General features: G+C 57.2%; 1 protein-coding gene across 1 annotated transcript in view; it reads left to right on the top strand.

Annotated features, from left to right (window-relative positions):
• The first annotated feature begins 3,038 nt into the window (after positions 1–3,038).
• The window catches only part of ADGRG1 (adhesion G protein-coupled receptor G1), a 33,747-nt gene continuing 11,535 nt past the window's right edge, over positions 3,039–25,250 (top strand). The window contains exon 1 of the mRNA XM_016206522.2: positions 3,039–3,051. The gene's annotated coding sequence lies outside the window, so the exon portion shown is untranslated. The remainder of the gene's footprint in view (positions 3,052–25,250) is intronic.

Below are 25,250 nucleotides of genomic sequence, written 5' to 3'. Positions count from 1 at the left end.
CTCAGCTCCACCCAGCCAGTGAGTGGCAGACCCAGGACCGGAACCAGGTGAGTGTGACCAAGTGTGCAGATGGTGGAGGGAACTCATTGTGGGAAGCAGGGGAATGCCAGTGGCTCTCTCTTCCCTCTTTTCTTTTCTTTTCTTTTCTTTTCTTTTCTTTTCTTTTCTTTTCTTTTCTTTTCTTTTCTTTTCTTTTCTTTTTTTTTTTTTTTTTTTTAAACATATCTTTATTGATTTCAGAGAGAGGAAAGGAGGGGGAGAGAGAGAGACAGACAGAAACATCAATGACGAGAGAGTCATTTATCGGCTGCCTAGCCCGCAACCCGGGCCTGTGTCCTGACTGGGAATTGAACCCCAATCTCCTGGATCCTAGGTCGATGCTCCACTGCCGAACCATGCCCGGCCGGGCTCCCCTCTTTTCTGAAGAGGGGAAGCCCATCCCAGCACAGTGAGGATGCTGGGGCTGATCTTAGGTCTGGCTCTGGGGCTGTGGGCTTGTACGTCCACATCTGGCCATGGAGATCACCTTCTTCCAGATGTGGCCCAAATGAAGGAAAGGAAGGAGCAGGGGCCAATTCCATTTAACAGAGAGGAACACCGAAGACCAGAGGAGCTTCAAAAGATCAGTGATTGAGCCCAGCTGGTATGGCTCAGCGGTTGAGGGTTGACCCAGGAACCAAGAGGTCACTGGTTTGATTCCCAGGCAGGATCCCGGTCAGCGCACATGCCGGGGTTTCGGGCTCAATCCCTTGGGGGAGGGTGTGCAGGAGGCAGCCAATTGATGATGTTTCTCTCTCATTGATGTTTCTTTCTCTCTATTCCAAAAATCAATGAAAACATATTTTTTACAAAAAGATCAGTGATTGAAATCCCCCTCTGCATTTGGACATGGATGGCAAACACTCACTGGGTCCTCACCTTGAACCGGCCACAATTGGAAGCACTTCAGCATTTTCTCATTTAACCTCACACGTTATGGAGAGATACGCTATTACCCCCACTGTGCAGAAAAGCAAACCCAGGCCAAGGGAGCTAAATTGTCTGGCAAGTGGAGCTGGGATCCCCACTCCCAGTCATAGCTCTGCTGCTTGCCCTGTGGGCAGTTTGTTTCTTAAAACACAAGGTCCTGGCAGCTGGTAGTTGTTCTGCAAATATCAGTTCAGTGAACCAAGATGTGAATTAATAAAAATTGGCCTACCTGAACAGAAATGATGTTAGAGCCCATTTAGTCCTCTTGTGAATGTGGCAGGTGTCTTCTCTGGAACACTCTGCCTGAGTGCCTCCTTGGTTTTCCCTAGAAACAGGGAGCTCACTCTCTGACTTTGTGGGCAGCATTAGCTCTCAAAGGGAGTGTGGAGACTGAGCCTGAGGTCCTGTGAGAGGATGAGATGTCAGAGATGGGGGCCCTTCATGCCCCTCCACACTCCCCTCATACCCAGATGAGTAAGGGGCTCTGCATTTCCTGAGACTCCCCACTGAGTGGCGGAGGGTGAGCAGAGGGAGGCCTGGATCAGACTGCCTGGGTATGACCTCAGATGTGTTACTTAACATTCCCCACCCCTCCCAAGCTCCCACCTCCACTTTTATCAGTAAAACCTGCATTAAAAAGGGGCTCCTGCCTCCTAGGGTGTAGTGAGGAGTCGAGGTCCTGGATGAGGGGACCTAGAGACCAACCTCCCAACCCCACAGGTGCTCCTCAGATCCCTGCTCTGTCAAGGCACCTTCCTGACCACCCCCCTACTCTTCCCTTTTCCTCTGAAGGGCAAGCAGGGCAAAGCACGTGTTTCTCAATGTAATGGGTGACCTGAGGTACAGAGAGGTTAAGCGACCTTCCCAAGTGTACCCAGCGAGTGAGGGCTGGAGCCCAGGGCTCCAGCCATAGCCACTGCTGCTTGCTTGGCAGGGCTTAGTGATTGCACCACATGCCAGGGGCCTTGAGGGCAGAATGAGGTGAGGTAGGGGAATGGAGTGTGGGTGTCGGGAGTGGGGTAATCACAGGGACTCCCCTGGTGTCCTTATCGGGGTGGGTGGCATCTCTGGGCGAAGCTCCCAGGGCCCTGGGGAAACTCCGCGGTTTTAGGAGGCAAGCTGTCTTCCTGCTGACCCCCTTTGCTCTCAGACACTGTCTCTCCTGGTGCCCCCTCATCTGTGCCCCGCTTGTGGGGGTGGGGGACACAGCTTCATGCTGAGCAGAGCAGGCATGCATGCCCACAGGCCGAGCAGAGATAGCATCGGCAGTTGAAAGTTTGCCAGGAGGAAGAGGGGTGAAAGGGCGATGTGAAGGGTTGTGCGGGGGCTGGCCAGGCAGGGCTGGAGCCAGTGGTCCAGGAGGAGTCTGGGAAGGCTGTGGCCAGCATCTCTGTGGGGACCTCTTGGATGGGGCAGAACCTGCCTGGACCACTCCCCTTTGTACCCCCTGGGATACCGAGAGCAGCTGCCCCCACCCTGTGTCTCATTCTCGCTTTGTGTCCCGCAGAAGGCTGGATGCTCTGAAAGCAGGCACTGTGCCCCACCCCCCACTCCCCACTCCCCTGAACCCCATGCCTCTTGCCTCCAGCCATCTGTGGGCTGTTGTCTTGTTTTTATTGCAGGTAGGTTAGTCTGGGCTCAGACTTCAGGTGGGTCCTGAACTCAGGGAAGAGGCAAGAAGGAACTCGCAGTTAGTCATTACATATGGGGAACAGCATGCTGCCCTGGGGGTGCTACTGAGGCTCAGAGACATTCAATGACACCTCCCCCCCACCAGCCTCATCCAGGGGCCATCGATGGGTCCATAGCCCGTGTGTCCCTGGGTAGTGGTGCCAAAAGCTCGTGGAGGTCTGAGGTGATGGGAGGGGGGTGCTCAGCACCCAAGGGGCCAGGTCAGCCCCTGCACGGAAACCTAGGAGTGAGAGGGAGGTGGCGGCCACGGCTGCGGGCCAGCCGGAAATGGTGCCAGATGGACAGGCGGAGCCTCACCTGTGGCCACCTGCCCAGACAAGCTCCGTCTGGGAGCTGGGAGCCCTGGGAGGAGGTAGAAGGGGAGGAGGCAGCTTCTGCTTCAACATCAAGGTAAGAAGCTGCGGCTTTCGGTATGGGGGACAGAAAGGTCAGCAGGGTGTGACTTCTCCACCTGTTCCACTTGACCTTGGCTGGCCCGAGGTCTAGTTCAATGGCCTGAAGGTATGTATGAGGCCTGATCCTGAGGCTGCTCAGGGTTCTGGGCTGATTTGGGGGCCCTGGCTGTCCTAGGGTGGCCCCTGCGGCTCCGAGTGTAAGCTGGGCATGCTCCTGTGGTGGTCATTGTGGCGCATGGAAGCTGGCAGGGTGCAGGGTGTGCTCCCAGTGCCCAGCTGGGGGGATTGCAAGCGGCTAAGAGCCAGGGGGAGGCTGTGCACCCTGAAATTTGGATGGGGAGGCAGAGCCTGTGCCTGCTTTCGCCCCCAGTGCCCAGAGCCTGTTTCCTGCTCAGATCCCATGGTAAACCGGTTTGGGAGCAGGTTGGCCCGGGTTGTTTAATCTTGACAAGGAAGACGAAGGCAGCCTCCCCTGGTGAGCTGAGTGGAAGGGGCAGGGGCAAGGCCTGGGGTTGTGCCTGCCCGGTCTGGCCAGCCTGGGGTCCTCCGGCCTCTTCCAGCAGCACAACCCTTCCCGCCCTGGCTGCAAGGGGCAGGAGGTGAGAGTAAAACTGCTTCCCGACTGGCCGCTCACGGTCCCTGGGCCAGGCCGCTGTGACGAGACTCCTAAACAGTGAGTGAGGACACTCCAAGACAGGGGCCATTCTGGTGGAAAAGGCCCCCCTGCCGGTGGCTGCTGTGGGACCCCGGGCCAGGCCTTGCTTTTCTGGGCTGCTTCCTCATTTCCCACAAGGGAGGTGGGCAGGGGCAGTGCTCTGAAAACAGCCTGGAGCAGCAGCCCCGCACCTCCAGCCCCCACCCCTGCAAACCGGCTCCTGGCCCCACGCGCGTCAGCCAGACAGAGGGAGGTTGGAGTGTCGGCCGCGGAGCCCTGGCGCTGGACCAGCTCTGCCCCCGCAGTGTGGCTCCCTGGAGTGTATGAGCAGCAGAATGTCCCCCTACGGTCCCTCTGTTAATTAGACCACCCCTGCTAATGAGTAGCTGTCATCCTTTCTCCATTACACCTCCTGAGCCATCTGCGCCCCAGCACTTAGTGGGAGACCTGGGGGCGCCCTGGCTGCCGGGGTGCTCCTGGTGGTATCAGGGGTGTCTCCCGGGGCAAGGCTGGGTGCTCCACGGGTTTCCGCAAAGTACACCCAACTCCAATTCTTTATTTACCAAAAGAGGCATGGTGGCAGCCCAGGTTTTCATGTGAGGAAACTGAGGCACCTTCTTTATGACGCCCCATGTGATTTCCTGCAGCCACACCTAAACAGTGATCTTTGCTGGGCACCAATCGGTGTGTGTGTAGGAGTAGGGATGGGCACATGGGGAGGTCAAAGTCAAGATCCTGGGCCCTGCGGACCCTGTGGCAGTCAAATGAGATGGCACACTGCCACCCTCAAGACAATGAAGCAAAGGCTGCCATCTGCACACAGAGAGGCTGGTCCATAAACCTGTCTGGGCCACATTTGCTTCCCTTGGCATGGGAGTGACAATGCCCCACTGCCTACCACAGACACCTGGACCTAGTCTTAGACATCTGAGCAGCTGCCGCCAAAACCTCACAGGCCAGGGCCCAGGAACTGCTGACAGGGGCACAACCATGGGGACACGAGCAGCAGCTGGGATGGCCTGTCTGGACCTCCTGGCCCAGAAGGGAGCCTCCAGTGAAGGAGTTAGAAACCCCCCTACACTTCCTGCATTGGGGGAATTTGCATTTAAAAGAAATCCCAGGATAGTGGCAGGCACCTGTTATTGTCCACCTGCCAGAAAGGCCTGGTGTCTTCGCTTGCACCTGCGGGTACTGAGGCACAGACTGCTCGGATCTGGACAATTTCATGCTGTGCTATTTTAAGGGCTTTGGGGAAATGCTAGGAGGAGTCTAGATGGGGCGAGGGGCAGTTTGGAGCCTCACAGTCGCCGGTCTCCCTTAGGGCTGAGCAGGGTGCCAAGGGTCCCCTTGGGAAGACCAGTCCTGCCTTTGTCATACCCCCAGGAAGGGCTGCATTTCTGGCTGCGGGGACCGAGCTCACCCAGCTCCAATCTCCTGACACTTACTATGGCCGAGGCTCCCCAGGCCTCTGGATGCTCGGCCCTGTACCTGCTTCCCACGGCAGGAGTGGCCAGGCTGACTGGCATGGGAATGGTGAGAGGGCTTGTGGCCCTCTTTGGGGGCTCCATCTCAGGGACTTCGGAAGGCTGGGAGGCAGGAGGGTGGCCACAGTGACCTCCCAGGCCTGTTCTGGCTGGATCCAACCCTCCTGCCAAGTGCGTGTGGGGGGTTGGGCTGAGGTCAGACATTCCGTCATGCCTGGGAAGAGGGGGCGTCATGCCTGGGAAGAGGGGGCGGCTGCCCTGTGTACCTTCTCCCTCGGGCAGCTGGGCACCCAGGCGTGCCCACCTCCTGGGAAATCAGCAGGGGTGGCCCTGGGAGGCCCAGCCAGCCTGAACTCTACCTAAGGGCTTGTAGTCTGTAGTGCCCCCCTTCCAGCAGGACAGGCATAGGGTTCCTACGGCGGGGGAGATGTCTGCCTGCCTGCCTCTCTGGGCTGGGCCTAAGGTCACTTCTTGTTGGCAAGTGGTCAAGATGCCACTGGAACCAGGAAGGGGGAGGAAACCGGCCTTAAAGTCAGATCCTGGCTCAAATCCTGGGTGACCTGGGGCTGGCCCCCTTCCCCCTCTGAGCAAATAGGGCAAGGGATCCTAGACAGAGTGTAGGAGAAAATACCAAGTCATTTGCCTTCCACACAGTCAACGCTTAATAGGGGCACATGGACTCGGGGTCTGAACACTTCAGGGGAAGGGGTGGCGAGAAGTCAATGCTGGGGACAGGTGTGGACACAGGAGCCTGGCTGGCACAAAGAGGTGACTTTATCTCTCACAAGCCCGTGCTTTTGAAACCTGATCCAGGTAAAAGTGGGCAGGGCCCCTGCCTGGGCTCCACCCCAGAGAGAGCCAATGAGGCTGAGCCTGTCCTTGGAACTCCAAATAAGGTCTCAGAACGCAGGCTTGGACCTGGGCCTTATAGTACATCATTGGAGCTGCGCCAGCTTCTCGCACCCCAAGCCTGGGCTTGAATCTCCATTAGACTTGTCCCATTTTAATGGGCGACAGTTCCTCCTGCTCTCCCCACATCTTGGGTTTGTCAGGAGCCCTGCTTCTCCCGCTGGGGGATGAGCAGAGGGTGGGGGAGGCAGGCCTAGGGCACAGGGCACACAGCTCCCTTTGTGACTGTGGCTGAGTCACATGGGCAATGCCATCCCCCTGGGCCCTGGGGCGGGTGTGATGGGAGATGGCGTTATTGTGGGGCTGTGGCTGCCCCCATGCCTGTGGCCAGGAAGCTTTCCCACGGGAATGAACAGGGAGGTGTCTGGGAGCATTGGTTGAAAAGCAAGTGGTCTGGATCCCAGGACCTGTGTTCGAGTGCTGGCTGCTGATGACGGGCTGTGAAGCTTTGAAAAGGTTCTCTCTCTGAACCTTGGTTTCCATCTCTGTGAAATGGGAACAAGCATCCTTGTTTAGTAGAACAAATACTGGACGTGAAAGAGCTTTGTAAACTGTGCAGTGCTGGGCTTTTGGGCATCTGTGTTGACTTTATGATAATCATAATGACATTTGCTCAACATTTGTTGAGCATCTCCTGTGTGCCCAGCGTGGTGCTCAATAATTTATAAGATCACTCAGCTCACAAGGAGAGAACTTGGACTTGAACTGCTCTTGTCCAATAAGAACTCACCTCCAAGGAGGCAGTGGCTGCCTGTGACCCTTCCCACGGGTGGCATAGCTCCGCACTGTTTGCAAGGCTGGCTCACACGGCCCTGAATGGAAGCTTAGAGATGGAGAGGGGTGAGGCCTCCAGGAACAAAGCTGTGTCCTCTCCCTTGCTCAGGCCTCTGTCACAGTGGGCACCATGGGTCTCCATTCTCTTATCCTTCTCCTGGGGTCCACACGTGCTCCCAGATGTCCCACCTCTCTGATGGCCCATTTCTGTCTCCTTTGCATACTGCTCTAAATGGTAAAACCCTCACAGATACATCAGGGGTGCTAATTCGTGCCTGGGATGTGAGCTTTTCATACATGACCTCGTTTATTATTACTGGTGGTTCTGCTATTGTCCCCAGTTGAGTCACCCAGCTGGCAGAGCCGGGAGTAGAAGCCATCTGACCTGAGCCTAGAGTCTGGGCTTGCAACCTCTCTCAGTGACAGCACGGCCCCCTCTCCTCTGTCCTTTAGAATGAAGGCCTTTCTTCACTCCCCACTCTGTCTCTGGCCACTGTTACCTCCAGTAATGCTCATGGCCTCCCCTGGTCCTGGGGGACCCCAGCCCTTCACCCTGAGCCCCAGCAATGTGTTTTGAGCTGCCTGTTGGAAGGCCACCCCACATGTCACAGGCGCATCCCCATTCCACTGGGCTGCAGGGCAGCTACTTCCCTGCCTCTCAGATCACACCTCATCCTGCGCCCCCCCCCCCCCCCACACGCTTCAGGGCAGTTTCTGACATCTTTTCCTCTCACCTGTACATGTGGGGTGAGGGTTCTAGCCCTGCTCTGGCTTTTTGGACCTAAGATTTTTCCTCAGTACCTCCCTCTGCTTCCATATTCTCCAGTGGCCCGGCTGGACCCTCCACCCATCCTGACCCACCACTGCTGGTACAAGCCCCTGGAGTCTAGACCAGGGCATCTCCTGCTTTACCCACTGCCAATGCCCTGGGCATCTGGTTCAAGTACATATTCTCATTCAGCAGGTCTGGGGCACACCTGAGATCCTGGATTTCCAACAAGTTCTCGGGCCATGCTACAGGCCTGTGGACCACCTTTTGTGTCCTCATCACACCCCTCTCTACCAAATACCTTCCCTAGTTTCCCAGTGTGTTGGATGAAATCCCTTTTAAAGCAAACTCCATGCTTTCAAAATCTTCCAGAATCTGCCCTTACTCCTCTAATTAGATCCTACTTCCACCCTAGAACGGCTCCTATGTCCCATTTCTCCTCTCCACCTCTGCTGATGCTGTTCCCTCCACCTGGAATGCCCTTCCAGCTGGCCTCTGTTTATTGAAACCCCTCCTTGAAGACCCAGCCGGGCCCTGGCTGGTGTGGCTCAGTTGGTTGGGCATAGTCCCATGCACCAAAAGGTCGCCAGTTCAGTTCCTGGCAAGGCATATGCCAGGGCTCTGGGGCCAACACACTTGGTTCAAACCTTGGCTCTATCCCTGAAAGGCACGGACAAGCCCCGCACCCTCTCTGTGCCTCTGCCCCTCTTCTGTGAAGTGGGGATAGTGACTCTTGTGAGAACCAGAGGAGGTGATAAATATGAAAAACTTAGAGTGACCTGGCACCTAGTAGGTGCTGGTTAGAGCCCGCACATCAGGAAGCCCAGCCACATACTGGAGCCATCTGAAGCCTCCTGGCTCCCAGAGCCTCAGCAGTGGTGCAAGCTGCTGACAGAGGCCGGTGACCCAAAAGGGGATGGGGCATCGGCTTTCTCTCTGAGCTCTTGGAGCCACCAGGAATGGTCCTTCACCTCGACCTCAGTGTCCTCTTTGGCCTAGCAGACGGACTAAAGGATGCCATTCCCAGGAACCCCAGGGGTGTCAGAACCCAGAACTTGAGTCTTGGGATGTTAAAACTGTGTGCTTGGGGAGCACCGAGATGGGTCCCTTGGCTGCGAGGACTGAGTCCTCAAGGTCAGGTAGCCAGTAGTGCGTGGACTGGCTGGCTGCACGCCAGGCGCTGGACACCCCCTCCCCCAGTGCCTTCCGCTCTGCCGCTCTGTCCCTCAGCTCAGCTCAGCTCCGGCTCCTGTTGGCTGCCAAGGAGGCTGGACGCTCCTTCAGGAAGGGGCAGTTGTCGCCTGGGCCAGGGGGGTGGGGGCAGCATCAAAGCGCCTGTTACCCTGGCAACCCTGGCCTCTGCGGGAACATTGGGGAGAGCAGCCCCGGGGAAGCGACAGATGGAGGGCGGGGAGGCGGTGTTATCCCCGGCCAGTGTCTGCCCGGGAAGTCTGGCACCTGTCTGCCCGAATGAGGGGTGAGGCTGAGGTGCCCCCTTGTCCAGTGCTGAGTCATAGGCATCCCCCCAGGGTCACCGCCTCAGCTCTCAGCCCTGCCCCCTCAGCCTCCCTCTGAGAAATCCATGACTCACTTACGGTCTGTCATCCCCAGCGAGCTAGGAGGGAGGAGTCCATCTGGGGCAGGAGGAGGCATCCCCCCACCAAACACACCCCAGAACTTCCCCGGGCTCCTCCTCCTCCCCCCTGGCTGCCTGCCTGCCTGCCCTGCGCAGGAGCGGGGCTGGGAGCCGGCTGCACGCTGCTGCTCCCTCCTGAGGGGGACCGCGCTGGCAGGGTGAGCTGTGGAAGTGGCTCTTGAAAAGCGGATCAGCTGCCTGACCCTCCACCAGACCCTTCACCTGGCACCAGGTACCAGATCAAGGAGGGAGGAGGGGTGGGGGGAGTGGCTGTGGGCGGGGTGGTGGTAGATTGGGGAGTTGGGGGGGTCTTGGTATCTTGGTGGGAGCTGGCTCAGAGGAGCATTGCTGTAGGGCCGTCTCTAGAGTTGGGGGTAGATGGACTGGGAGATGCCTGAGAAGGGGACAGGCCCCAAGAGGGTGAAACTTCTCAGAACCACTAGTCATTTATTAGCTGGGGAAACTGAGGCTCAGAGTGGTATATTCACTGGGCACAGTAAGCTGGGCTGTGCTCCCTGGGCAGTGAGATATCATTCACTCCTGCTCTGCTGCACAGATGGGAGAGCCACAGCCCTGAGAGGGCAGGTGGCTTACCTGCAGTCACATAACAAAAATTGGGGGAAAACCAGGGTCCAGCCTTGGGGAAGACAGGCTGCTGCAGGGGGCTGGGCACCCACCACCTGAGGGAGCTTCACCTGAATCTGCCCTGGGGCTGGGGCTGGGCCCCAAGTAAGCCAGGGGCTGTCTGGCTCTTCACACAGGCATCCTTGAGGAGGGGGTGGTCTTGGCTGAAGGGTTTGAACGGGGGGGGGGGGTGGGGGGGGCGGACCTGGGGTGAGAGAATGCTCTGGGAACCAGGGGCAGATAGATGGGGAAGCAGAGCCGGCTAACCTAACCACCAGACCCCAGGGCTCCCTCCTGCTGGGCACCGATAGGGCCTCCCCCCCACCCCCCAGCTACCCTTTCCACCCTGGGGAAACTGCTAATTCCTGTCCTCCCTGCCTCCCCCACCAACCTCCTTCCTGTGGTGCTGAGCTGGGGTCTCCAGGGCCCTACAGGAGGGGACTGGTGCTCATTTTACTGAGGAGGGTTGGGGGGGGGCATGAGTCCAGGCAAGGACACTCTTGCCCCCACCCACTCACCCCACTGTCACCTGGCCTGGAGCAGCTCTGGCTTGGGGGAGGCCTGGTGGGTACAAATAGCTTTCGTGGCTCCCCAGGGCCAAGGAAGTTATACATATGAATATTTATTGAATACCTGCTGTGTGCTAAGCACTGTCCTAGGGGTGGGTGATAAGGCAGTGAATGAGATAAATAAGGTGTCTTAGAACTCATAGCCCTGACCCAGAGCCCTGTGGGGACCCTGAGGGCAGAGGGTTGGTTCCTTGAGGAGACGACTCAGTAGGAAGACATCTGTGAGCCACTGGCTGCTGAGTTGGTTTCTAGAGCTGAGGCCAGGGTCCCTGCTGGAGAGGGGCTGGGAGTCTAGAGGTGGGACTAGTTCTTGGGGCCAGACCTGACCTCCTTTGTTGCAGGGACTCTGACATACAGACTGACCTCTGTCATAGAAGCCCCGTGGCCACCTTGCCTTGCCTCTCTCTCTGAGCCTTAGTGGCTGTGGCTGCTAAATGGGTGTGTAAGGTGATAACAGCCGCCCTGCCTCCTGTGGTCCTGGGGCCTGGCTCTGAGAATGTCAGGCCATGAGGGGCACCCCTGCAGGCATGGTCTGTGAGGGAGGAGCACGGCGAGGCAGCCTACATTGTCCCCGACGCCTGGTTGGGACACCCAAATCTTGTCAAGGACACAAACAAGACGGGATCTGAGGCTGAGGAGTGAGATAAGCTTGCTGGTGGAGGCAGAGAGAACTCTCTGACCTAGAAGGACTGGGAGGCTCAGCAGAGAGCGTCTAGGCTGGGCTTGGGGACTGGTAAAGAGGGAGAGGAGGGTTTAAGTGTATGTGTGAGGACTGGGGTGGGGGTCATTCCTGGCAGAGGATACTGCGTGAGGAAAGGTTTGGGAATGGGGAGAGCCTGGGAGAATGAGGCAGGCGATGGCACTGGAGACCTGGCGTGGGTCATTCTGTGGGGGCTGGAGTGCAGGTCCGCAGGTCCTGATCTGCTCTGCGGGGGAAGGGCTGGTAGGAGACTTGGGCAGCACTGTAGGCAGTGCCCAGCTGTGGCCCCAGCAGGATGGGGAGGGCAGGACTTGTGGTGTGGGGCTCAAGGCTCATGCTTGGGGGACTGTGTGGGTGGTGGGAGCTGTGCCCATTTCAGGGCTTCTACATGGCAGGGTGAAGAGTCAGGGGCAGAGCTGGTGGGGGAGTGTGGCAACATAGCTCCAAACCCCGGTACCACCCCACCCTCAGAGCTTGAGCAGGCTCTGCACCCCCAACCCCAACTGGGTTATCTCTGTGGACCCCTCCTTCTGAGTCAGGGCAGATGGGGGCATCACGTGAGCAAACCTGGCAGCTGGGGGGACCAGGACCCCAGGGAATAGGCAGATGGTCAGGGGTAGGGGCAGCGTTGGCACAAAGGGGCCTCTCAAACCCTCGAGGTGGGGTGGATCGTGGCTGAGCTCAGCCTCCCCAGGTTGCCCTCTGCCTTTCTGGTCCTCATGTCCCATGGGGAGTTCCTGAGATTCCTGGGAGCCCTGTGGATTCTGGGGTCAGGGCTGGGCTGCTGGGCAGAGGGGCCATGGGTTGGGGAGGAGCTTGGGACACACAATTGCTGACCCCTGCTCAGTTCCAGCCTGCCCAGGCACAGGTGAACTGAGGCACCTCCCAGGCCCCTCAAGCCCCAAACTCTCCCTGGATCCCTGGTGGCTCAGCCTGGTCTAGAACCATCCTTCCTGCCCTCAGAGTTTATCAGCCCTGGGCTCAGTGCTTTGCACGCACCTTTATTCCTGTGAGGCAGGTGTCAGTGAGGACACCGAGGCACAGGAGGCTTAGCTGTGAGTGACCTCGCATGTTTGTGGCTCTAGAGTCTGCTCTCTTGTCTACAAAGCTCTCCTGCTCCCTGGGTGAGGAGGGGGCTCCTCGGCCAGGCCAGACTCTGTGCTGGGGGCCCTTGTCTCAAACCCCATCCCTGCTGCTGCCCAAATCCTCTAGGTCCCACAGAGAGAGCAGGACTGCTTCCCTGGGGAGAGCCCTGGCTTTGTTCCTCTCTGGTTGTGTGAACTTGGACGTGTGCCTCAGTTTCCTAATCTGGAAACGTGGATGACAATAGTATCTACATGGGGGGGGTCTGTGTGAGGATGAAGGGGTACTGTGGTGAAGGGTTTAGAACAGCCCCTGGCCTATATAAGTGTGAGCCTTACCATGATCTCCTGATTAGGCAGATGGGGGCACTGAGGCCCAGGGATATCTTGTAAGAGCTCGGGGACTTATTCCTGCCTGTTATCTAAGAGAACTGGGGCCACCTGGGCTATGGGAAGAAGCCCCTGCCTTCGAACCTGACTTTAGTGGGGAGCCTAACTTGTGCCTTGGTGGGGAGGCCTGTGGGTGTGGGCACGTGCTCCTGGGCTGACATCGGCTCAGGAAATTTGTGGTGAGCTTGGCAGCTCCAGGCAGGCAGAGATTAAAGCTGAACCCTGGAGGAGCTGGCAGAACTGACAGTCCTCTGCATTAGACCGAGATGGCCTTGGGGTGGGGCACTGGCTGTCGGGAAGCCAGCCCAGCTCCAGTCCCCTAAATGTCTGGAGGTTCTGCTGCTAATGGCTCCAGTGCGGCTCCGCAAGCTCAAGGCCACTTAACCGAACTCCAAGGAAGCAACAATGAGAGACCAGAGCCGCTTCTGCCATCTCTCAGTCCCTCCCCTCCTGTCCTCAGGCAGGGCTCTGCCTTCCTCCTCCCAGCAGTGCTGGCCTCATCTCTCCAGGCCCACAGGAGTTAGCAGGGGCTCGGAGGCTGCTGCCCAAGGTCCCAGCCTCCTGGACCTCAGTGTCCTTACCTGCACACAGGGATGACATTATCACCCCTGGCAGGGTTGTTGCTGGGATTTGGGGCAATAAGTTGCAAAGAATGGACTTACTTAGCTGAAGGTATTGTCTTCAAAACAGTGGAGTGGTTGAGTAAGAAAGTTCAAATCCTTGAAAACTGATGTTCAGCAAGTCGCTTAAAATCTCTCAGTCTCATTGCTTAGGATGTAAAATGGGCATGAAGAGACCTGAACCTCCATTAGTAAAGGAGACCTGTGGGGATTAACTGTGACAGCCACATGCGGTAGGGGCTCATGGGCAGGGCCTCAGGGGTCCGAAGAGCCTTCCCCCCCTGCTGTCCCAGAGCTCAGCTGTTTCTCTGGGAGGGGCAGCACAAGGCAGAGGGAACTTGGGGCTGCTTGGTTCTGTCCCAGATCCGTCAGCTGTGTGAACTTGGACAGGTGTATTAGCCTCTCTGTGTCTTGTTTTCCTCATCTTTAAAATGAGGGTGGTAATGCACCTTGAGAGGGTTAAGTGAGCCACTAAATCTTAAGTGCTGAGTATAGGACCTGGCACACCGTAAACGATGTTGTCATTGCTACCGTTCTGGGCCAGCCCCAAGCCCTTCTGTGAGAGAGCAGCAGTGAGTGTATCCCAGAGCAATGGCCCATGATGTCACTGGGAAAGGCATCAGAGAACCTGCTGCCATGAGCACTCTCATCCAATGTGGTCTTGATCTGCTGGCCTGAGTTGTTTTCTGAGACTGGACCTGCCTCCTGCTGCCTGAGACCCAAGGCCTGACAGGCTTGGCCACTGTCCTGGGCCTGCAGGGGAGGCCTGAGTTCAAGTAGAGCTGATTTCCTGGGGTAGCACTCTGTGATCACTTCTCTGCTGGGCTGAGTTCCCCTGGCTCTTGAGGGCCAACCCCTTCTGGCTCCCTGGCCAAGTCTGGCCTTCAGGGTGTGGCTCTGTGGCTAGCATCCTGGGGCTCTGACCCTATGGCAGGGGGGACAACTGCCCAGACCCACCTGCCTTGTTGGTGACAAATGCAAGGGGTGAACCCCAGGGGCTGGCTGGGGCAGCTGAGTCATGCTCAGCTTGGTGCCCTCTGTCCACTGCTTCTCTGGCTATGTCATCATCAGGGCATGTGTCAAACCCTTGGGCAACTCATAACCCAACCCCCTCCCCCTGGTGCACTGCCAACAAAGACCCTCATTCAGTCCTGGGTGCTGTTAGTCCTCAGAGATTTAAATTTTTATCGTTATTACAGCTGGGGAAGCAGGTCCCAGGTCATCAGGCCAGTCAGAGATCCTGGGGCCTGAATCCGGGTCTCCTGCCTCTGAGCCTGGACCTTTTTCCCGTAACACCACAGATGGTATTCTCCATTGAGGTGGTGAGTTCACCATGTCTGCGGGTATTTAAGCTTGGCAGGGAAGTTGTAGAGGGAACCTGGGCATCATGTGGGGTTCTTCATCGCCCCTTCCAGCCCTGAGCTTCTCTGGCCCTGGAAGAGAGGTACCCTATCATCACATTCTCCCCAGGAGTTAAGGCCCTGACAGTGTACCAGTCATTCGAGCAGCATCAGGCAGTGTTTGTGGGCAGGTGGTGCCCCATCTGGAAACCCTCTCCATAGCCTCGCCTGTCCATGCCCGGCCTTGCACCACTAGCACCACTCGATTGCATCTCCAGGGGCCCCTACTAGCCTGCTAATAGCTCAGGGAGCTGGATGAGAAGCTTAGAGGGAGAGAGGGCCTCAGGGGAATGGTTCTAGAGTGAGGCTGGAGGGTCTGAGGGAGGAGTAGGGAAGAGGGGACACCCACCTCCTAAAGCATCAGGGAGCCGATGCTGCCCCTTGCTCTCCCTGATCCAATGGGCCTGTGCCTGGGCAGGGGCACCCCTAACCTTGAGGCACCTCCCCCTCCCTCCCACCTGCATAGTGACGTTGCCTTTGGAGAGCCACAGCAGTGGGCAGGGCCAGAAGGAATCCTTGTGTGCTTTTCTGAAAGCTCCACTTATCCTATGTCCGTGACTGTGCCTGCCGCTCCCTCCTGGGCTCTGCCACTTGTGCTCACACCCCAGACCAGATGGGCAGTGTCTGTTCTCCAGCTCCTGGCTGGGATTCAGGCATGCCCAGGTTCTGGTGCCCGGCCTGGGTAGGGGGAGCCGGTGCAGCACCCATTGCCAGCTGTGGTGCGGGGGACCGCAGTACATCCCTACAAAGACCCTGCAGCAGGTGCCGGCATGCCTGGAAGTCCCGCCTCTGCTCCCCAACATGGGTTTGGGGAAGCAGAGCGGGAAGCTGCAGTAACTGCTGTCCAGGCAGAATGGGAATGTGGGGGGAGGGGACCTGGCCCGTTCCTGGGCCTCTGGGACCTGCCGTCCATCTCCCTGAGGCTGGAAAGAAGGCTGGCACCTGGAGCTGGTGAACCCGAGGGAGGAGGGGGGCAGGAGGTGCAGGGAGTGAAGTGGGGTCACTAGCTTGTAATTTTGGGAGTCCTGCTGCCCCGAGCCTGTTATCTGACAAACAATGAGCCTCCTCATCTTGTCCCCCACCCCCGCTCCGGTCAGCTGTGTCCTGGGTGTTCAGCGAGGATTGTCAGTCTCTGTGGCAGAGACTTGGCTCTGGGCAGCCGTGAGCTATGAGCTATTGTAGATGTTTTTCCTATTGCAAGAGCTTAGTGACTGTGGGTGGGACCCGAGGTGCGTGCCTCGGTTTCTTCGTGTGTTGCTGCAGTTTGCAAGCACCGAGTGTGTGTAAAAGACAGGGGTGTCCCATGTGTGCCCTCCCCGGGCTCCCCTGAACCTCAGCCCGCTCCGGCTCCTTTCACGCACAGGGTCTTCTGATCCTGCAGCAGCCGCCTCCTCGGGCCCAGCAGGCCTTGGAATCTTTTCCAGGAAAGGTTGTACCGAGAACAGCAACTTCTTTCTTTGCTTTCTCTTCCGCTTCCTCCGGGGGCCAAAAATAGTGCGTGAATGGGACACAGCTCCGGCCAGTAGGGAGACAATAGCTGCCTCCTGACCAAAGCAGGCCTCCTGGCTCGGGTCCATGGGGAGGGACCGAGGTGTGGGGGCGCATGGGCACTCCGGCCCCACGGCCCCAAGCTCCTGCTGTCTTTCCCATGACCTCTGCCAGAAATCTTCCCAAATCCCCTTCATTCCCTCGGAGTGTGACAGCCAAAGCGTTTTCCCTCTTGTTCTGGGAAGGTGCTTGTAACCGCTTGGCTGAAACCCTGGACCCTTAGCCCTCTGAGCGACCCACCCTGTCTCCCAATCTGCTGCTGGTTTGGAACCAAAGGTCTCGGTGGGGGTGCCCGCCCCTGGTTCTCTTCCGTGCCCTGTCTGGCACATGGAGGCCACCTCACGGCTCCGATGTTGTCTTCCTTTTGACTCAATGGGATTTTTTAGAGGTCAAAGGGATGTGACCTCTGGGGAGGAAGTGAGCTCCTTGTCACAAAGGTGATCAAATAAAGTTTGTGCACTGGATGGGGGCCAGGATTAGTCAAGCATTGGATGAACATTTAGTCTTGATGTCGTCCTATCTCAGAGGAGATCTTGTTTTTAATTCCATACCCCTCTCTTACCCGCTAGGTGGCCTTGAGCAAGTCACATCACCTCCCCGAGCCCCTGTTTCCCCATTTGTAAGATGGGTTCAACAGGGCTAACTTTTGCAGAGTGGTAAAAATGGACCTCCAAAGTGCTCAGTGCCTGGCACACAGATGGGGTTTTGGAAGCTTGGCCTATGTCTTCCTCCCTCCCAGGACTGGTGTTTACTCTGGGACACAGAGAAGAGGGTCTGACCCACTCCTGGCTCCCAGAAAGCTCTGGAAAAAAACAAGGGGGAATCCCCAGCCCCAGGACTGACTTAGAAGGAAGATTCCTGGTGGGCCATGGCAATCTGGGAAGGCATCCTGGAGGAAGTGGCCCTTTAAGAAGCTTCTAGGAAAGTATGGTGCACATTCTGCACTCATGGCAGCCAATGGAGGGGGTTAGAGAAGTGTCCAGCCTGGGTTGAGGTCAAGGCCACAGGCTGGCAGCCTCTAGAGGGGGAATGCAGCTGACAATGGGCATTTTTGGTCACAGGGTTAGCCCTTCACTGGGTTCTAAAAAGATTTGGGTTTAAAGTGAATGGTGACAAACTTTAGCAAATGCTCCCTGTAACCTGCTGTCCTAAACCCTGCCCTTCCTCCTGCCAGCTCCCAGCCTGGCCTGGCCAACATCCTAGTCAAGGGACTTGGGTAGAGACAAGTTAGGGGGCCTGCCCTGTGTTGGGTCAGAGCCGGGCAGTGACGTAGTTCCTGAAGCTGCCAACGGTTGCCAGGGGAACGGTTGCCAGGAGCTGCTGTCACCTGCGCCCCTTCTCCCGCGCTGGCGCTGGCTGGCGGGCTGGCGGCTCACAGCCCCATCTTCCCTCGCTACCCCCTTTGTTTGAAGCTCTGTGAGGGTGAGAGGCCGGGGGCTGAGGTGCAGCCTGCAAACCCCAGCGGCTGCAGCCTGCAAGCAAGGTGAGCCCTTGGCTCGCCCATTCAAGCTCTTTCTATATTTACAGCCCACCTGATTCCGCACAGGAGGCCAGGTACAGTGCTCCCTGCAGCCCTCCTCCCCTCCTCCCTCCATCCCGCTCACTCCTGGTCCTGCTCCCCTCTCCTCCCCCAAACCACTCCCCACATCCTTTCTTTTTCATTCCTCCCCTCTCCCCTCCCCCTCTATCTTTCTCCCCTTCCATCTCTTCTCTTCATCCCTCCATTCCCCCTTCCATCCCCCTTTCCCCCTCCCCCTTCCTCCTCTTTCTGCCATTCCCCCTCCATCCCCCTTCCCTCCTCCCTCTTCTCCTCAACACCCATAGTGTAGCTGGGGGTGGGGTCAGATGGCATAAAGACCCTGGGGGCATCATAGAAGCTACTCTAAAGGGACTTAGTTTATTAAAGAACCTCAAGAACACCTCGGAAGTGGTTGAAGTGAGGCCCTCACACCAGACACCTTTCAGCTAAAATTATTTTTTCTGTCCCCTGGTGTACCCATGATAAAGACAAGTAACGGAGGGTCCAGGGTCTGCAGATGACAGAACATAGTAGTGGAGCTGGGATGGAGTCACCTGGAGGTTCTGACAGCCCCTAGGACCAGGGCCCGGGGGTGGTCTTCAGCTAACCCCAAGGAAACACATTTTTTTGCAATATTTTCCTATGAAATTCATGGCATCTTTTACTGTGAATTTTAAAGAGAAGCTCTTTACAGTCAGGTAAGGTCAAGGGGAAACGAGCAGAAGATCAAGGGCATGAGCTCTGAAGTCGGGCCCAGGGGTCACATCTCATCTCTACCTCTTGCTAGCTGTGTGACCTCTAGCAGGTAACTTGACCCTCTGGGGCCTCAGCTCCTTATTTATTAAATGGCTATAATGGCACTTGTCTCATAAGGTTTGGGGAAGATTAAATGTGTCAGCTTGTATAAAGAGCTTAGAATCGAGCCTTGTGTTTTCAAAGAACTTAATTGATGTTAGCTGTGCTACTGAAGGTAGTGAGCACCCTGCCCATGGGGTGTGCAAACAGTGGTGGACCCAGTGAGGCTGTGCTGTGTACTCAGTGAGCTGGATGGGATCTTGGTCTGCCCTTCCCTGGAGGGGCCCTAGCCTGGCCCAGGCCCCCAGGCCTTGTGGGGGAGGATGCCTGGCTGTGTATCCTGTCTGCCCCTCAGCCAAGGACCAGGAACCTGGGAGAGGAGAATGGAAAGGGAGGGCTGACAGTGGCCTTGGGAACATGAAGGGTTCTGTGCTCCAGGGACAGGTGCTCTGCCGGGCCCAGGGCAGCCAGACTGCAGCGTCCGGAAAGGGAGCAGGGAGGTAACTGGGGCCACCCTGTGGGCCTGGCCTTGGGCAGTGTGGGAGCACAGATGGGGAAGGGGAACTTGAGCCAGACAGCTGAGGTCTGACTGTGGTTCCACAGAGAAGGGAGTCTGGCCAGGAGGGAGGAGGAGATGACCATGCGCCCTCTGCCCTAGCTGCCAGCTGGGAGGTAAGACCTGCTTGTCCCTGGAGAGAGATCATACTTACTAACTCAACAGAGAAGGAAAGGAGGCCCAGACAGGGCACAGAGTGGTCCAAAGGGCCAGGGACAGTTAGCTGCAGAGCTAGTTTGGGACCTTGTGTGTCTCACTCTTGCCGCCCCTGCTCTGGGAGTGGGCATTCCCGGGGCAGGTGCCAACTGGTGTGTGCCCTGGGGGCCTGGAGTCCAGCTGCAGAGGCCCCTCGGGGAGAGGGCTTGGGGAGACTTGGCCGTGGGCTGCAGACTGGCTTAGAGCATGGAGCTGACCAGGGCTGGCACCCAATCCCTGCTCGTGAAAACCCCTCGTGCCCCAGCCCCACCTCAGGCTCCACCAGACCTGGGACCCCTCCTAATTCCTCCTCACTTACGGTCTGTCTCCTGACTCAGCTATAAGGTTCTAAGGCTTTGATTCCCAGCTCCCAAAATCTCTCTCATCTTCATAGTCTCTCTTTCTTTTTTTCTCTCTTTTTTCCTCCCCCTGCCTCCCTCCTCCCCTCCCTCTCTCCTCCCCTCCCTCTTTCCCTCCTTCTCAATTCCAGCGTTCAAAGAGCTCAGCTGGCTGTGGTTGACTTTAATGGAAGAGCCAACCCAGGGACAGGGCTGGCAGTGCCCTTTTCCCAAGAGCTGGTCATGCCGACTGAAGGCGGGTGGGGTGGGGCCGAGTGTACCCCAGGCTCCCCCCGGGACCTCGTGCCTGGAAGTGTCAAGGGTGATGATGAGTTGCCCTGGGGACCATCAGAGCCTAACTGGCTCCTGCAGCCCATCCAGTGCTAGCTAACGGCCTTGGGGACAGCTCAGAGGGGAGGGGAGGGGAGGGGAGGGGAGGGGAGGGGAGGGGAGGGGAGGGGAGGGGAGGGGAGGGGAGGGGAGGGGGCTGGATGCTGGGAGGGGGCATGCCGACAGGCCTCATAGCTGCGTGGTGACAAGATTTCTGAGAGCTTATTTTCATGTTGATGATGGCTGACCATGCACTACCACAGAGGGCCCGGAAACTAAGGCCCACCGAGCTCTGTGGATGTTCTTCCCGCAGGACTCATCGAAATCTTTCATATGCTAATAATATACGAGACCATGGGGCCTGCAGTAGTTCTCTGACTTGGAAGTAGTCCTTAGAAAGTGCTCTGGTGGAGTTACTTCATGGTAAAGTCAGGGAGACGGTCCGGAGAAGGGAGGGGACTCTGGAGACCCCAGTGGCTAAAAGCACAAGTTTTAAGACTGAATGCACTTGGCCTTGAGTCCTGTTTTGGCTACTTACTGGCTGTGAGATCTTGGGCATCACTCCAACTCTTTGAACGTCAGTTTCCTTATCTTTAAAACAGGGATATAATAGCATTTGCTTCACCAAGTTGTCATGAGGATTGACTGCTAATCTGTGGGAGTGCTTTGCACAACCACTAGGCACGATGTGAGCGCTTGCCCAGAGGGAGCTGCCCTCTCCTCCTCTTCTGGGATGCCAGGGTCCTTGTCACTGTGCCAGAGAGAGCCCTGTTCACTCCCATCGCCACCCGTTGTTCTGTCCGGTGGCTGGAGGTTGTCAGGTGGGAGTGTGGAGGCCGGAGGCTCAGGGCATCGGGACCTGCACAGATGCGTTTTGAGGCTGGTATCCCAGTGCGTGCAAAGGCTCAGAGGTGGGAACACGCAGCCCAGGCTCCTCTCTGGCTAGGTGACTGACTGTATGTCAGCCTCTCTGGGTCTCTTAAGCAAATGCTCCAGTTCCAGACAGAGCAGGCTACAGGGTGGGCAGCCCTGGATAACTGGCTCCTGGGAGAACTCAGAGTCTCAGGATTGGCAGGGGGTGTCCCCCTTCTCCCCTCCCTTGTCTCTCACAGGGCCAGGCCCATCTGGGCATGCAGAGGGAGTCCTGGCCCTGGGACTTGGCTGGACTGGAAGCCGAGGGGAGGTAGGACCTGGGCAGGGACAGCTGTCCAGCAGGTCCATGCAAGAATGTGGGACTTGCCCTGGGCAATGAGTGTACCAGGCTGTGACATTTGCCAGTCCCTGGGGAAGGCTGTTCGCTTCAGTTTTATTCCCCTTTACTGTAGAAAAATTCCTGAAACCTGAAATCACTGTTTCCCGCAGCAATGCCTGGTCACCCTTCCTGGGGGGAGGCTCTGTGTGATCACCTAGCCTGGGCCTCAGCTACCCTTCTCAGGAGCGAGAATAGAAAGAGGACAGAGGGGCTCCGTGTCCTGGGGCTGTGCTCCCGGTAGCCCTGGGCTGGGGGATGGGCTGGGAGTGGGGTGTGGCCCTGGATCCCACAGGGTGATGGGGGTACCTCCTTTGATGTGCTGGGTGCAGGTGTTTCTAAGTCAGATTGACTTATAAAATAGTTGGAAACTGCTGGTGGAGGGTCCTCTCAGCCCCCTGCCCCACCCCCCACTAAGGAAACACCTGCAAGGGTGACCCACCCTACTCTGATCTAACTCCTGTCTCCAGCTGGCCTTGGAGGCCTGTCTGAGGAGCCTCCCTCCCCCTCCTCAGGGCCAACCTCAGGGGGGCAAGACCAGACTCATACCTGAAAACCCACTGGGGGTCCCTCCTGCCTTGGCTCCTTCTCACCGCCCACACCCTCACTCTGCCAGCTATCTTTTGGGAAACCTCTTCTAGGTCTCAGAAAGTGTGACACCGGGTTGAGAAGAAGTCCTGCCTGGACATGGGCTGCCTGGTCCCCAGTCCCGGCTCTGCCATTTACCAGTTGAGTGATCTGAGGCCAGGCCCCACCCCTCTCTGACTTTCTCTATAAAACAGGGCTCCTGGTTTTATCCCAGACTTGTCACCAGTGGTTCCCAAGCCTGTGGAGTGTCAATCAATGGGACGCTTGTTAAAGCCAGCTCCCCAGTCCCACCCCAGACCTGCTAAGTCCTAACCTCAGTGTGTGGGGCTATGAAAATGCATTTTAGTCAACTCCCAGGGAGCAGGGTGCTGGGGAGGGTTCTGACCCAGATCACAGGCAGGTTTGAACACTTCCAGTGTGAACTCTTGTGACAATGGGGGACATACAGGGTTCAGTGTGGACCATGGTAACCCCCCCTCAAGAATTCAGAAGTTAATTCTGATGGGGGATGAGGGGTTAGGTAAAGCTTCAAGGAGAGGGTGTGTCTTAAGTGACAAAAAATGAGTTGAATTGCCGCAGGGATAGGCAAGGGGACACTGAAGGTGAGGTGTGGTCCACAGTGTACATAAAGGGAAGGAGAAGGAAAGGAGTGGGGACCAGGCCTTGGGCATCTTAATGGAGAGGCGCCCGCCGGGGAAGGGTTAACCCCAGGTCTTGTCCACTCAACTTCCTCCTCTATCCTCTGAGGAAATGGGTTTTCCAGGAGCCTGGACTGGGCTAGCGGGGACTCGTGGCTGGACACGGCTGGCAGAGGAAGTGACTCAGACCCCCGGGGGAGAAAGTGAGCAGTGGGTCTCCTGCCCATTGTGGGGGGGAGGGCCCGCCCCGCACTGCGAGGATGGGCAGGGCTGCGCCTGAATTGGAACCAGAACCCCCTCTCCTGGGCCCAGACAAACCCTGGCTACCTGCTGCTCTGCCTGGGTGCTTGGGGACCCTGTGATGGTGGCTCCCGTGCGTCAAGCTCTGCATGCATTTACAGAAAGCCAGAGGTCAAGGGCAGCTGCTCTGGAAGGGAGCTGGGGGTGGGGGCTCTCTGGGGGAGCCTCAGTTTGCCCATCCGCAAAATGGCAAAGCAGGAGGACCCGCCTCTCAGGGGGGCTCGGAGGATTTCACGTGCTAGTGTAGAGGGTGCTACGGCTGTTATCATTTAGGTATCATTGTGAGAATCTCTGTCTCAGCCACCCCCGGGCTCTGTCCTGTGATGTGTGAGGGTAGATGGGTATCCAGCCTGGGGATCAGGGTTTGGCTCTAAGAGTATTTGACGGCCCAGGCCTGCCCAGCTCTGTGAGTCCACAGCTCCAGAGACCAGGGACAAGGTTCTGGCCATGTGGTCGGTGTGGAGGTTCATGCAGTTTCGGCCTTCAGAGCACAGGCCCCCTCCTTCCTGGCTGAGTGGGGGGGGGGCACCCGGAGTGGGGAGTGGGGCATTCTGCAGCCCTGCTGGAGGTGCTGGGACTGTGTGACCCTTGTCATGGTACTGACTGCACCCTCTGAGTGGGCTGCATGGGGTGGCAGGTGAGCCGGGCAGGGGGAAGGGCTGTAGTGGGGGGTGGGGAGGGGGTAGTGCCCAGTGCACAAGCAGGACAGTGCCCTCCCTCTGCCCGATCTGAGTTGGGACCTTCTCCTGGTCCCTGGTCTGCTCTCCTGTTCCTCAGAGGGTTCTATGGGCAGCCTCAGGCCCCGGCAGTAAGGAGGGAACTTTTCTGGGTGGGGTTTCAGTCTTCCCATTGCGCTCCCGGAAAGGAAGTTTCATGCTCTAAGAATTTCCTGAAAGGTGCTATAGAGGTTGAGCTGGCCCTGGAGGCCAGAGGGCAGGGCATGGGGGGGCTCTGGGGGGGCTGCGTGAAGCAGTGAGAGCCTGTGACAGCCTAGGGCAGGCATGAGCTGGTCAGAAAGTATACAGAGATGTTTAGCTGACCTCATGCATGGCCCTGTTCTAAGCCCTTTCCGGGCATCAATTCATTTAATTCTCTCAGTGACTGTTGAAGCAGGCTCAATTTTTAGTCTTATTTACAGATGAGGAAACAGACCCAGAGAGGGTGAGGAACTAGTCCAGGGACACACAGTTAGTGACTGGGGGAACTGGGATTTGAACCCAGGCGGTCTGACTCCAGAGCCTACCCCACTAACAGTGGCTTAAAGGAAGCCAGGCAGCCCCTTCCCCTCAAATCCCAAGAATGTCAATGGGGACAGAGTTGTCCACCTTGGAGCTGCTGTTCAGTCAGGGTAGAGTGGGGATGTGCGAGGAATTGTCAGGGTCATGTGGTTGGTCCCTTCCTTGTCTGTATTTGAATCCCTTTCATGTACACCATGGTTGTATAGCCTCTCTTGTGTCCCTCCGTTGATGGGGAGCTCACTCTCTGTCTCAAGGGCCAATGCAGGAGGGTTGATGCAAAGTGGATGATTCTACCCTTTCCTGGGATCTTGTCTACTGACAGTGGTAATTCACATTGAAGATCAGCATGCTAGAGAGATACAGACCTTCCGGCCAGCTCCATCTTTACTTGCTGTGCGATGTCCGGAAGTCATTGGCCCTCTCTAGGCCTCAAATCTAAAAGCCATAACATGGAGAATTTGGGCCAGATTCTCAAAGGGATCTGTGACCTACGAGTTTACAAGTGTAGAGCAGAGGTCACAGCAAGGAAGGCTGCCTGGAAGAGGTGACATTTGGATTGGGAGTCAGAGGTAGGCAGTGACAGAGACTGGCAGGAAGGAGAAGGAAAGATGGGGTCCAGAAGGGACATATTTCTGTCCCAGATGCTGGGCTTCCTTCCGCTGGTCTGGGGTGGCAAAGAGTCAAAATGCTCAGAGAGGCAGCAGAGTGAAGCCTTAAATATCACAACCTACGAAACAGCGGCCGTTCTTAAGCCACTTTCACATCCTTCTTCTAAGGGGTCCTGTGATGCCATCAGAGCAGGATGATGAGCCTGATTGGCCCATGATTGGACTGATAAGGCCCAAGAAATTAGGATTCCATTACACATGGTAGGACATAGGAGACTCGCTCTAACTTGAGGGGGCCAGGCTAGTTAGAAGAAGGCCCAGCCCAAGCTGGAGACAGTGAGCTCCTGCCTGGGCCACCCCTCCCTTTAACACTACCCTCAAATAGTCCATCCAGAAGCCACCTCTTCCTGGGAGCCCTCCTTGGTTTCTCTCAAACTCAGATTCCTCATGTGCCCCTAGGTTGCCAGGCTCCCCTTTGCCCAACTTGTGGCAGGTGATTGCATTTGTCACCATGACCATATGCTATTCCCTGTAGGAGAGGAGGGTGCCTGTCTGTGTCTGGCACCACCCAATTTGGTCACAGTGCCAGATGGCAGTGGGGAAGACCAAGCCACCTGGCATCTCTCTATGCATGCCAGGCACACAGGTTCCCTGCCAGGCACTGCAGTTCTGACCAGGCA

Source organism: Miniopterus natalensis, chromosome 18, assembly GCF_054644295.1.
Source record: "Miniopterus natalensis isolate mMinNat1 chromosome 18, mMinNat1.hap1, whole genome shotgun sequence".
Lineage (NCBI taxonomy): Eukaryota > Metazoa > Chordata > Mammalia > Chiroptera > Miniopteridae > Miniopterus > Miniopterus natalensis.
Note: the sequence above shows the minus strand (reverse complement) of the source record. Positions and strands in the feature narration are given on the sequence as shown.